Source organism: Lithobates pipiens, unplaced genomic scaffold (assembly GCF_037356315.1).
Source record: "Lithobates pipiens isolate NorthernLeopardFrog02 unplaced genomic scaffold, aLitPip1_a1.2 Scaffold_18, whole genome shotgun sequence".
Taxonomy (NCBI): domain Eukaryota; kingdom Metazoa; phylum Chordata; class Amphibia; order Anura; family Ranidae; genus Lithobates; species Lithobates pipiens.
Window position 1 is genome coordinate 198,238,982 of NW_027507758.1, and position 13,685 is coordinate 198,252,666.

At 46.3% G+C, this 13,685-nt stretch overlaps 1 protein-coding gene across 3 annotated transcripts in view; it reads right to left on the reverse strand.

The window, feature by feature from the left end:
* MTR (5-methyltetrahydrofolate-homocysteine methyltransferase) overlaps positions 1 to 13,685 on the reverse strand; it is a 1,186,028-nt gene that overhangs the window by 607,795 nt on the left and 564,548 nt on the right. The gene's annotated exons all lie outside the window — the stretch shown is intronic.

Consider the following 13,685-nt stretch of genomic DNA (forward strand, 5'->3'; position numbering starts at 1 on the left):
GGAAGCTCTTCATCAAAAGTGTGATGTTTTCTGTATCCAGGAGACCCAATTTAAAGAAGGCAACCACAAACTTATCTCAGACAGTTTCCACAAAGTTACTTTGCAAATGCTTCCAGATCGGGTAATCAGCCAGGCCTGAAGTAGGGGAACCAAATAGAGCAACTGAAAGCAGGATAAGGAGCCAGGAGGGATGCCAGCAAGCCAGTCTTGAAACAAACCGCAGGAGATGGTTCCCTGTGATGTGACCAATGCAAAGGCAGAGGTGAAGTGAGCTGGAAGGCTTTAAGTAGGCAGGTCAGACGAGCATCATTGGGAACAGCTGGTAACTGTGGAGAGAGAAGAGAGCTGGCAATTAGCCAACAGCTGAGCGGCCAGCCCAGAGAAGGAAGGGCTAAGCCAGCCCTGACAGTACTCCCTCCTCAGTGACCCCTCTCCCTCGGAGGGCCACCGGGCTTGAGGGAAAACAGTCTATGGAACTCACGGAGGAGGACAGAGGCATGTACGTCAGAGGGTGAAACCCAGGAGCGTTCCTCCGGACCGTACCCCTTCCAATGCACCAGGTACTGTATGCGCCCACGGAACCTACGGGAGTCAACAATGGATTGTACCTCATACTCATGGTTCTCAACCTGAATAGGGCAAGGACGTGGCACAGAGGTGGTAAATCAGTTACAGACCAACGGTTTCAATAAGGAGACATGAAACACATTTGAGATGTGCATACTAGGAAGAAGGTCAAACGCGTAAGCTACTGGGTTAATCCTGCGAAGGATAGGGAAAGGCCCAATAAACCGAGGCGCAAACTTCAGTGAGGGAACACGAAGCCGGAGGTTGCGAGATGACAGCCAGACCCTGTCCCCAACCTGGTAGGAAGGTGCAGGCAGGCGTCTGCGGTCAGCATGGAGTCTGTACCCATCATTAGCATGACGCAAAGCCTCCTGGACTTGTACCCAAGTGGAATGAAGACCACAGAGATGCTCCTCTAATGCAGGAATACTCTGCGGGACAAACGAGTCAGGCAACATGGAAGGTTAGAAACCATAATTTGCCATAAGTGGAGACAATCGGGAGGCAGAATTCAAGGCACTGTTGTGAGCAAACTCTGCCCAAGGTAATAGGTCAGACCAGTTATGATGGTCAGAAATATAGCAACGTAGGAATTTATCCAAGGACTGATTGGCTCATTCTGTGGCCCCATTAGACTGCAGGTGATACGCAGAAGAGAACGCAAGCTGGATTCCCTACTGTGCACAAAAGGCTCACCAGAACCGGGAGACAAACCGACTGCCCCTGTCCAAGACAATCACCTTGGGTAGCGAAAGATCTTCTGAGCAAAAATGGAAGCCAGTTCCTCAGAGGTGGGCAACTTCTTAAGTGGAATACAATGACATCTTTGAGAACCGGTCAACCACCATAAGCATAACAGTGTTGCCTTGGGAGTTGGGCAACTCCACAATGAAATCCATAGACAGGCGAGTCCAGGGCCTCTCTCCATTGGGTATGGGTTTTTAGGAGGCCCACTGGAAGGTGTCGTGGAGTCTTATATCTAATCCTTTCATACAGTGGGAAATAGATTTGGGGACATCATATACCATACCACATCACAGTGGTTGAAAGCTTTAAATTCCATGCAACTTGTTGCTCCTCATTATGGAAGTTTACTCAAAAAATCTGAGGTGGGGGGGGGGGGGGTGTGGCCGGCAGCCGAGGAGTATGGCCGCGTTGTAAGACAGCTCTGTCCACCACACAGATACCGGAGCTTCCTACAGTATACCTGGGCGGCGAACCACATCGATTTTTACATTCCCAAGGACAGGCAGACGTGGGGAACATGTCCCGGCGGAGAAAAGAAGCGAAGCGGCTGAGCAGAATGACGGACTTCTACTGCCATCCCCGCAATGCACAGGCCCAAGATGGCGCTGGTAAGATAAACGACAGAGAACGTGGCAGGCATGATGGTGAACATACCCCTATCACTCAACACATACATCTTCTGTCAGAATCTTCTCTAGGGGACAGGCAAATCCCCCCCCTAGCATCCTCCACTTCCAGCCCAGTGAAAGCCAAACAGCCACACATGCAGGGGAGAGAGGAGGAGGACTCCAGCAATGCTTCTCTTAATGACACCAGAGAACTCCAGGACTCCATACTGGAATTCCCCACTAAAAATCAGCCGGTAATAGATACCACTTTAAAGGATATGCTGGTGTCACTCCGCAGTACATTACATGCTGATATCCTGTCTCTCACAAACCACTTTAAAGAAGAGGTTAAGGCAGTGGGCAACAGAGTCTCCCACACAGAGCATAAAATGAGCGAATTTGCAGGAACCATTAAACAAAGTTATTTAAGCTCATAATGAGAGAGGTGATGAGTTATCCTTATTGAAAGAAAAATTGGCCGACCTTGAAGATCGCTCCAGAAGAAATAATATAAAGATCCGTGGGATACCTTCAGGGTCATTTCCAAAAAATCCTACAGGAAGCATTGCCTGACGCTTCTATAAATGATCTTGCCATTGATAGGATCCATAGGCTTCCTAAGCCCAGACATATCCTAGACCACTTGCCAAGAGACACTATAGCAAGGATTCACTTCTTTCAAACCAAAGAAAAATTCCTTATATTTGTGAGGAACCTGGAAAACTTGCCATCATCTGCACAAGGCCTATCCTTTTTCCCAGACTTATCTGCATTCACAATGCAAAGAAGAAGGAATATGGCGACTATCACGAAAACCCTGAGGAACCACTGTATTCCTTACAAATGGGCGTACCCAGCCAAGCTTCTGGTTTCAAAGGATGGGAAAACATATGCAATCAAGTTGGTGGAAGAAGGAATTCACCTCCTGCGAGAATGGCGAATCCTAGAAAGGGAAGAAGAGGCACAGTCTACGAACTCATCTTCATGTCCAAGATCCCCCGCCTGGCCGAGGCCCATTTCGGACTGAATGCCCAGGTAATCACTACACTACTTGAACTTAGAGCTCCGGGACTCGGTGGAAATGTCCTAGTTCTCTTTTAGCCCTCCGTTAATTAAGGGTTCCCTTCCCTGCGGATTCTTTTGAATCACCTGCTTTTGTTTTTTTTTTGCACACTTTCAAGTACACCGATTGTTGGTTATTGCTGCGTGGTGCTTCAGCGGTAGGCCTCCAGGCTACCAGTATACCTATAAGTCACACAACAATTAGTGACCAGACTTTTTTTCAGTGTTATTTTTTTCCCGTTTTGTTTTTGTTCCGTTTACATTTTTTCTGCTCACACCCACAGCAGTTTAGTGCCAACTAGTATATACAGCTTCTGGTATAGCTCCAAGTTACTAGGCAAGGCCCAACCTCTCTGCCCTACAGGATGGGTTTTAAGGTTACTTCATTCAATGTCAGAGGGCTGAATAGCCCTCATAAACGAAGTTTACTATGGAAAGAAGCGAAGAAATTGCAAAGTGATATTCTGTGCCTTCAGGAAACGCACTTCCGCGATTCTAAACACCCACAACTGCAAAATAGTCCCTTCCCTTCAGTATTTTGTTCAAATGCACAAAAGAAACAGAGGAGTGGCTATCCTGATTAGAAATTTGATTTAATTTAAATGTACTCATGTAGAAACTGACCAGTCAGGAAGGTATATTATTTTAATAGGAGGAATCAACAACACAGTATATACTATTGTGAACGTATATTTGCCTAATGCCAAGCAACTATCTTTTTTACATAAGGTGTGGAAGAAGGTGAATGCAGTGCGCAAGGGGTATCTGATACTATGCGGTGATTTCAACGCTATACCTAATCAATGCATCGCTGAGTCCCTCTAGAGCCAGAGACAGGATCACCCTTGCGCGCTTCATGGCCTCAGAAAGTTTGTTCGATGTGTGGCGATGCCAGCATTCCACAGAACGTGATTACTCCTACTACTCTAGTATCCATAAAACGTATTCGAGAATCGATATCTTTCTAGTCGATAAATTTTTACTTCAAAAAGTCAGCATGTCATTTATTCACAACATTACATGGTCGGACCATGCTCCGGTATTCATTGTGGTGGAGGGGTGGCGCACAGAAACTAGGGCCAATAGATGAAAAAAATGACACTTCTCTCTTTTCACATCCAAAATTTAAAGTGGTTGTAAACCCTTACAAACCACTTTGACCTACAGGTAAGCCTAGATTAAGGCTTACCTGTAGGTCAAAGAAATATCTACCAAACCTATACGGTTTAGGAGATATTTGCCCGAAGACGGCGCGCAGGCGCACTGAGCGGGGCATCGTCGATGACGGCAATGCCGCGAGTCTCGGCTCCCGTGTGCATGCGCGGGAGTGACGTCATCGCTGCTCCGGCGAATCACAGCGCCGTAGCAGCGAGACCGACCAAGAAGATGGACGCTCGGAACTACAGGGGACAGCGGTGACATCGCTGGCTCCTGTGTCAGGTAAGTGACACATAATGGACTACTATGCGATGCATAGTAGTCCATTATGCTTTGCCTTTACAGGGAATGAAAGAGGAAGTTTTTTTTTTTTTTAACTGTAAATTTTTATTATGAAATGAAAAGAAAAATCAGAAGAAAGGTACATAGCCAAACTGGCATACCCTGGCAGTAAACTTGTCAAACAGGTAGGGTACATACAGATACAGGTATGCAGATATGGTGTATAACACAGTAACACATCAAAATTCTAGCAGGATACTCGGTTTTGAAGGAAGGGGAGGTTTGCAAAAGGGATGAGTGAGGACATATAAGAGTACAAATATAAAAATATAAAAACAGGTATAACCATAGTTTGATTTACAGACATGGTATAGGCAAAAACTGAATGAGGGAGAAAAATCAGACAAGAGAAAAATATACGGGTAGGTTCAGTATATGTACTTTGGGTATATTCTTGATTATGGGTAACATCAAGCTTTAGAAACAGATATAAGATAAATATGATACCCAGGATATTCAGTGCAATGGGCTACTCCTGGGGTCCGCTATCCAAAGTTTCCAGACATACAGGAACTTATCGGTGGTAAGGTTAGCTTTAGCAAAGGTGTATTCGAATCCAAAGTGGGTATTCAGCAGTATGAGGACTTGTTTCAGGGTCGGGGAATGTACAGATTTCCAATTTTTTGCAATAGCTAGTCGGGCAGCGATAAGGATGTGGGTCAGTAGGGCGTGCAAGTGGTGCGGCCACGAGAGGACAGATAGACCTAGTAGTAAGTCAGTGGGAGAGAGCGGGAAAGTTATTTTACAAATCTGGTGTATTAGGTTTTTAATTTTTTTCCAGAATGGTTGTATATGGGGACAGCCCCACCAAATATGCAGTAATGTGCCTCTGTCACCGCAGTTCCTCCAACAATTAGGTGAGGAAGAGGGAAAAATTTTAGCCAGTCTGGTCGGTGTGTAGTACCAACCGTGGTAAAGTTTCATCAGAGATTCCCAATGTGAGATGCAGTGAGAGAAGCGTGTGGGAGCATTCAGAGCCTTCTGCCAAGTTTCTGGCGGAACGTGTTGCAGTTTAGATGACCAGTATGCAGTGCGTGCGGGGTCAACTTCTGGGTCTGGTGAGGTGAGTATTCTGTAGATGAGAGAAATGCCTCCCTTTTTTTGAGTTTTATTCCCAAAAAACTGTAGTAGGGGATCCTTGAGTGGGTTCTTGGAGGAAAGAGGGAGATTTGCTAGGATGGACCTGATCCGGAGATATAAGAAGAATGTTGTGGAGGGGACATGATAGTTGTGTTGTAGTTGGGAGAAGGACAGGAGAGTTGTTGAGGAAAATAATGTGTTCAGATTAGTGACCCCAGCTGCGACCCAGACCCCTATGGGGAGATCAGGGGAGAATACTTGGAGGGCTTCTAGGGGGACCAGTGGGAGAAGCGCCAGGGAGACATGAGCAGTGTTTTGAAAGTATGTTTGCCATACTCTAAGGGATGCGTTAATTGAGTCAAGTGGGTAACGAGAAGGTTTAAAGCGCAACCAGATAGCTGTCAAAATATTCACTGGGTCTGTCATTAAGATAGCAAGTTCTATTTGCTTCCAGGTAGGTTGTAGGTCTGAGGACCACCATGTTTTGAGTTGATCTAGTAAGACAGCTCGGTAATATGCTTTGAGATTAGGGGCCCCCATGCCACCAAAGCGAGTGGGTGTCAGGAGGATATTATTTCTAATTCTCGGGTGTTTGTGCTGCCAAATGAAAGCATTAAGTATCCCTTGGAGCTTTTTAAGATGGGCTTGTAGGGGCGGGAGGGGGATGGAACGGAAAAAGTAGAGGATATGGTGGAGTAGATACCATTTTGGTTTGTGCAATTCTACCTGCCCAGGAAGCCGGTGTGGTCAGTAGGTCTTTGGCTAGGCGGTGAAGTTTGCCCAGTAGAGTTTCAAGATTGGTTCTTACCAGAATGGAGCTGGGGTATGTCAGTTGTATACCTAAGTACGGGAGGAAAGAGTTGGTGGCCCACATGAAAGAGGTCTTCGTTGAAATCTGGGACACGGTGTGTGGGTCTAGGCCAAGATTCAGCATTAAAGATTTGGAATGGTTAACTTTGAAACATCGCTGAAGGAGTCCAACGTGCGTTGAACCTCAGAGAGTGAGGTAAGTGGGTCCGTGAGGGCAATGATAACATCATCGGCGTAGAGGCCAATTTTGTGTTCTGTGTCTGCCACCGTGATGCCTTTAATTTGGGGGTTTTGTCTGATAGTCTGTGCTAAGGGCTCCATTACCAGGGCAAATATCAGTGGGGACAAAGGGCATCCTTGGCGGGTGCCATTGGTGATTTGAAAAGGGTTCGATATTATGCCCGAGGTCCACACACGTGCACTAGGGTGCGTGTAGAGTCCCAGAATGGCTGACAGGAAGGAGCCTGAAAGCCCTACCTTGCGGAGGACTGCCTCCATATAGGGCCAGGAGACTCGATCGAACGCCTTCTCTGCGTCCAGAGAGAGGAAGAGAGAAGGTGTTCGCTTACATTCGACCCATTGAATCAGGTCTATAAACCGTCTGGTTCCATCTGCTGTCTGCCTTCCCGGGACGAAGCCCACTTGATCGCAATGTATTAGGTCTGGGAGAATTACGGCCAGTCGCTGGGCTAGAAGTTTGGCATAAAGTTTGGTGTCTGTGTTGAGGAGTGATATGGGACGGTAGTTCGCTGGGCTATCAGGAGGTTTCCCTGGCTTAGGGATAGTGACTACAAGTGCTTCTAGGGATTCCTTGGGGATCTGTCCAGTGCTCGCAAATTGGTTATAGGTTTTGCAGAGATAGGGTACGATGATGTCAGCATATTTCTTATAGTACTCATTGGTAATGCCATCTGGGCCCGGGGCTTTATGTAGGGGGAGCTTCTTAATGAGAGAATGGATTTCTTCAGGGAGGAAGGGGGCCGATAAGGAGTCTAGTTGTTCAGGGGTGATCGTAGGGAGCGATATAGACGCTAGGAAATTAGCTAGATCGGCTTGGGAAGGTGGGGGGGAGGGGTCGGTGGTGTTGAGGTTTTAAAGAGCATGATAGAAGCTGCTAAATTTGTTAGCAATATCGAGGGGATTAGTAATACGTGTTTTATTGGAGGTTGTCACAAAGGAGATTTTTTTGTGAGTGAGTTGTCGTTTGAGCTGCTTGGCCATAAATGCGGTCGGTTTGTTCGCTGAGGAGTAGGATTGTAGCTTAAGGCGTTTTATATAGTATTCAAATTTCATGTGAAGGTGTTCACTAAGTTTAGCCCTAAGGTTTTTTAAGTCAGTGGAGATCATGTCCGAAGGGGAGGATTTGTTTATGGCTTCCAAGGTTCAAATCTGTTGGAGCATGGTAACCGTGGTGGCCGCACGAGCCTTTTTTTGCTGCGCACCCAACTTGATAAAAAAGGTCGCGTAGGCAGGCTTTATGGGCATTCCAGATGACAGCCTGGTCATCAACGGAATTGTCATTGGATTGGAAGTAGGAGAGGATTTCTGCATGTATTTGGGAGGCAAGTTTAGGGTCATTAAGGAGGGATGAATTCAATCTCCAGAGAGTGTGCCTGGGTGACTGTGATAGCGGGGCTAGTTTAATAGTGACAGGGGCGTGGTCGGACCACGAGATAATTCCTATACTTGAGTCAGAAATTGACTGTAATACGTGTTTATCTGTGATAATCAGGTCTATTCTGGAGTAGGACTGATGGGGGGGGGGGGGGGGGGGAGGTGTAATCTCTTTCTGAGCCGTGCATACACCTCCATGAGTCATAAAGGTCTTCGCGGGCAAGCATAGCTGCTAGGGCAGAGGGTCTATGCTTGGCGTGTGAAGTTGAGTCCAGTGCGGGGTCAGAGAGACCGTTGGAGTCTCCACATATGATTAATGGTGACGATCTGTACGGGGCTAGTTTGGCCATAAGGGTAGTAAAGAATTTCTTTTGTGCAACACGAGGAGCATATACATTGACAATGGTTAGAGGACGGGTATTGACTGTGGCCGATAGAATTATATATCTCCCCTCTGCATCTTTCTCGAATTGGTGTAGCTCAAAGTCTACCGAGGCGCTGACAGCTATCATCACCCCCCTCTGTTTCCGTGAAGCATTCGCAAAGAAGGTGTGAGGGTAGCGTCTGTTAGAACATTTGGGGGGATAAGTTTGTGTGAAATTAGTCTCTTGAACACAGAGGATGTCAGAGTGGAGATTAGACGCCTCTCTCCAGAGGAGGCTACGCTTAAATGGGGAATTTAGGCCCTTGGCATTGATAGTGGAGATCGTGAGGGCCATGCCTACAGGGAGACGATGGAAAGGGGAGACTCAGAAAGAGATTACTGTAGCAAACACAAATGAAGAAAAGGCAATACAGTAAGTATCAAGTGCGTGCTGTGAAAACAGGGTTTGCAAAACTCTAATAGAAAACAGAAAACAAAAACCGGATGAACACAAAACAAGAGATCAGGGATGTTAAGGGGGTAAACCGTACGAATACAGGTATCTGTTTGTGTGCCTAGCACACTCTAATCTGGGGGGTGTAAAGAGGAAGGGTGCACCAACAAACAGTAACGTTGTTCAAGTTCAAAGAAACTAAAGCAAACAGTAGTAATTTTGTATACTTGCAAGAGTCAGTCCGTCCATAACGGGGAGATCCATGTTCGGACCGGAGTATACCGCGGAGTTAGGTTTCGCGTTCTCTTCGTGAAGTAGTCTCTTTTCCAGCAGGGAGTGAAGAAAGATGCTCATTAGTGCGGCGGGTGTCTCTCGGGGGCAGCGGGAGGAAACCCCAGTTGGTTAATTTCTTATAGCCATCCTTGGGGTTGAGGATGAGGATCACTTGATGTTGATAGCTCACCAAAAGTTTTGTGGGGAAGCCCCACCTGTAGGCGATCTTTTTTTGTTGCAGGATGGATGTGACTGGAGAGAAAGTTCTGCGAAGTTCCATCGTGGCCGGGGAGAGGTCTGTGAATAGTTTGACATCGTTGTAGGGAGGAGGTAGAGACTTTGATAATCTGGTAGTGGCAAGGATCTGTTCCTTAATATGAAAGAAATGGATGCGCGCTAGAATGTCTCTGGGGACGTCATCAGGCAGATGAGTGGGTTTAGAAATTCTGTGGGCCCGGTCAATTAAAATGTCAGTGTTGCTCAGATGAGGCACCAGTGTGGTGAACAGTTGCTGTAGGTATGGAATAATGTCCGGTGGCTTAACGGATTCCGGAACCCCTCTGAATTTAATATTATTGCGCCTGGCGCGATCTTCCAAGTCCGCTATTTTTAACTTTAGACGGTGAATTTCTGCGGAGTGATGGTCATGTGCATCCAAAAGCTCATTGTGAGCTTTGGAGTAGTCTTGCAACGTCTCCTCTATGGCATCCGTTCTCTCCTCCAGACAATCCACTCTGTCGTGTATCTGGGACATCGAGAATTGCAGTTCTCTGTGGAGATCTGTTTGGAGGGTGAGCAGCATGGTTTTTAACGTGGCTTCTGAAACTGGGTTATCTGATACTGGGACTGCCGCAAGAGGGGGTTCGGTCTGCATTCTGTCCACCCGCTACAACTGCAGACCAGAGCTGCTTCTTCGCGTGAGGTTCCTTGCCTGGGGATTGTGCAGGGGAAGAGGCCAATCTCTTACCTCCATCAGCGTGAGGTGTGCCCTGCGGCATAGGTGGTGGTGGGAGGGTGTCCATCTCGGTCCCCTGGAGAGTGACGCTTTCCCCTTCTGCATGACGAGGACGCGGTTGCCCGTTGGAGCGATGAGGGCTGGGAGAGGACCTGCGAGAGCTCCCGGAGCCGGCGCCATCTTGGGCCTCCTGCATGGTGGCGGATGTGTAATAATGAGTGAGGCGGCGCGGCGCAGGGGGTTTCTGTCGCTTCTTCGACATGCCCCAGAGTCCGGATGTGTTTCCCAGTCAAGGCGGTATGCCTATTCGGGGTGTATAGTAGCTGTGAGTAGCTCGTCTCCCCGCTATGGAATGGAGGTGATGACTCAGGCGGCCATCTCAATTAGGGGCTAGCCATGCCCCTGAGTTAGTATGAATTAAGTTTGAAGTAAGGCCCACACCCTGCGGAGTTGTGGCAATATGGGCTATGAAGGACAAGGTGTAGCAGGGTGTAGCAAGATGGCCACTAGGCTCCAGTGTAGGCCGAAGCCAGGGTCTTGCTGGGAGAGTGCTTCCAGTGATGAGGTGTGCCTGGTGGGGTGGGATACAGGTGGCAATGACTCAGTTCTTAGGGATCTGTGGGGATGTCCCAGCAGGGTTAGCAGGGTCTTGAGGATGTGGGATGAGGAGGAGAGACTTAGAGGGGAGCAGGCAGCTAAAAGTTCTGGATCAGTGCAATTATCCCCACAGGGGACTCACCAGGCCGGATGGATGCGTAGTTGAGGATCTTACTTCCTCTTTAATAAGGTAATTATGGCTGAACTGAAAAGTTTCTTTGAGATCAATGCCCAGTCTGTGTCGGACCCCTTCACCTTTTGGAACTCTCATAAGGCCTTCATGAGAGGGATACTCATAAAAATGAGCAGCACGGCCAAAAAACAGACCAATCTGAAGGTACAGACTCTTATTTCACAAATAGAGCACTTAGAATCCATGAACAAAAAGGCACCTGACCCAACTAGAAGTTCTAAACTAGATAACATAAGACACAAGCTTAGATTACTATTGATTGCACAACAAGAACAAACGTTTAAAAAATGGAAAGCTCGCTTTTACCAGCAAGGCAACCGTGCAGGGAAACTCCTAGCTAGACAAATTAAAGAAAAATCAGTTCAACAGAAAATCCCCTTTGTTTACCACCCAACTACTGGTTCTAAACTGTCCAATCAAAAGATATTGCCAATGCTTTCAGGGATTATTACAATGCCCTTTACAATTTAAAAGATGACTTGTCAACCCCACAACCGTCCCCAGATCTGATCCGTGAGTTTCTCGAGAAAATATCACTCCCTAAAATGAATCAAACACAACTTGCCACTCTAAATGACCCCATATCATTAAGCGAATTATATAAAACAATATTAGCTATGCCACTAAACAAATCACCTGGCCCTGACGGTTTCTCGTCGGACTACCACCGGACATTCTACCCCATTTTAGGTCAACATCTACTTAAAACTTTTGAGAAAGCTACCGCGGACTCCTCCTTCCCTTCAGAAATGTTAACAGCCACAATTATAACGCTACCAAAACCTGGGAAGTCTCCGGATAAGCCACAGAAGTTCAGGCCTATCTCTTTATTGAACGTAGACCTGAAGGTCTTTGCAAAAATTCTGGCTAACAGATTTTCGAACATTTTAACATCACTTATCAGAAATGATCAGCTGGGTTTTATTCCGGGGAGTCAGGCGCCGGATGCAACTAGGAGGATTATCAATCTGATTCATGCGGCAGAGGCCTCTGGAGACCCTTCTCTGCTTCTTACATTAGATGCAGAGAAGGCATTTGATAGGGTCCACTGGGGATACCCAAGTCAAGTGCTCAACAAATTTGGAATACTGGGGACTATTAACTCAGCTATTTCAGCCTTATATTTTAATCCCTCGGCCATGGTATATACGGAAGGTATGTTTTCTGACTCCTTTCACATTACTAATGGAACACGTCAAGGGTGTCCGTTATCTCCCTTGATTTTTGCCCTTCTGATGGAACCCTTAGCGGAAACGATCCGCACTCACCCGCGTATTTTAGGCATCTCAACACCCAAGCACACCCATTCTATCACACTATTTGCAGATGACATAATCTTAACCTTAACGCACCCTTCCTCCTCTCTACCAGCAGTACATGACACCCTTGAAGAATTTAACAGGATATCTTACTATAAGGTAAATTCCTCCAAATCTAATCTACTTGCGATTAATGTAACAGAAAAAACCCGATCATCCTTGGCCACACGATTCCCATACCCATGGACGAATAAGCCAATTCAATATCTGGGTATTTACCTGTCACCAAGCTCTAATCTTTTCAAAATCAACTTTCTGCCTCTTCTTTCCTCCCTGCAACAGGAGTTAAATAGGCTAAAGAAGTTTTACCTGTCTTGGATGGGAAGACTGGCAGCCTACAAAATGATAATCCTCCCAAATCTTTTATATTGCTTCAGGGCCTTACCAATTGCTATTCCTATGTCATTCTTTAAATCGGCACAACTCAATAAATTTGTATAGGGAGATAAAAAGCCAAGATGTTCCCAATCCCATCTATACAGAAAGAGGGAAGTTGGTGGTATGGGGTTGCCTATTTTGAGGGATTGTTATATAGCGAGCTTATTAGACCAAATGAAGTACTGGCTTTGCCCCCCAGTGGAGAAGCAGTGGGCTCTGATTTAGGGCTCATGGCTTCTACCTAACTCGCCATATTCTACTCTGTTAGTGTCTTCCTTTGCCAACACGACCTTTAAATCTGAACACCCCACTGTACAATTGGTAGTGGACACATGGAGAAATTCTCTCAATACTCTAGAAATATCTCATACCCTAATTAACATTTCTACTCCACTTTCATCCATAGGTACATATATCGAGAATCTAGATCTGGTGGCATGGGAACGAAAAGGTATCTCATTGGTTTCAGATTTAATTGAGCATGACAAGTTTATTCCATTTGAGTCATTAGCGTATAAATTCTGCCTCCCCAGGTCAGACTACTATACTTATCTAAGAATCGTATCATTCTTAAAACATTGGGGCACCTCCACTACAATTCCTCATCAAGCATGGGTGTTCTGGTCTGACGTATCTAAAGTTAAAGGGGGAATTTCATTATTCTACAACCTACTACAAGGCAAGAGCCAATTTACGAAAACATCCCCTTTTCATAGATGGGAGAGAGATTTATCTGTGACGTTTACGGACGATCAGTGGCAAACGGCTGTAAAAAGTAACTGCAGATACATCAGATCGGTAACGCACTGGGAAGTTTCTCAGAAAATATTGCTTAGGTGGTATTATACCCCTTTCATCACAGCGAAATTTATGCAGAGCAGTTCCAATACCTGTTGGCGAGGCTGTGGAAGAGTTGGTACTCTTCTGCATATGCTCTGGGAATGTCCCCTCCTCAGGAGTTTCTGGAGGGGGGTATTCTCATTGATTTCTAAAGTTACTGGCATTCTTAAGTCAGGATCCCCTGAACTAGCAATACTGAGTTTACATATTGACCAATACCCGCCACCCCTCAGAATGTTAGTCGTCCAGATACTTTCAACGGCTAGACTTTTGATAGCCAAGCAGTGGAAAACCCCATGCCCCCCCAATATGGGAGAACTAATT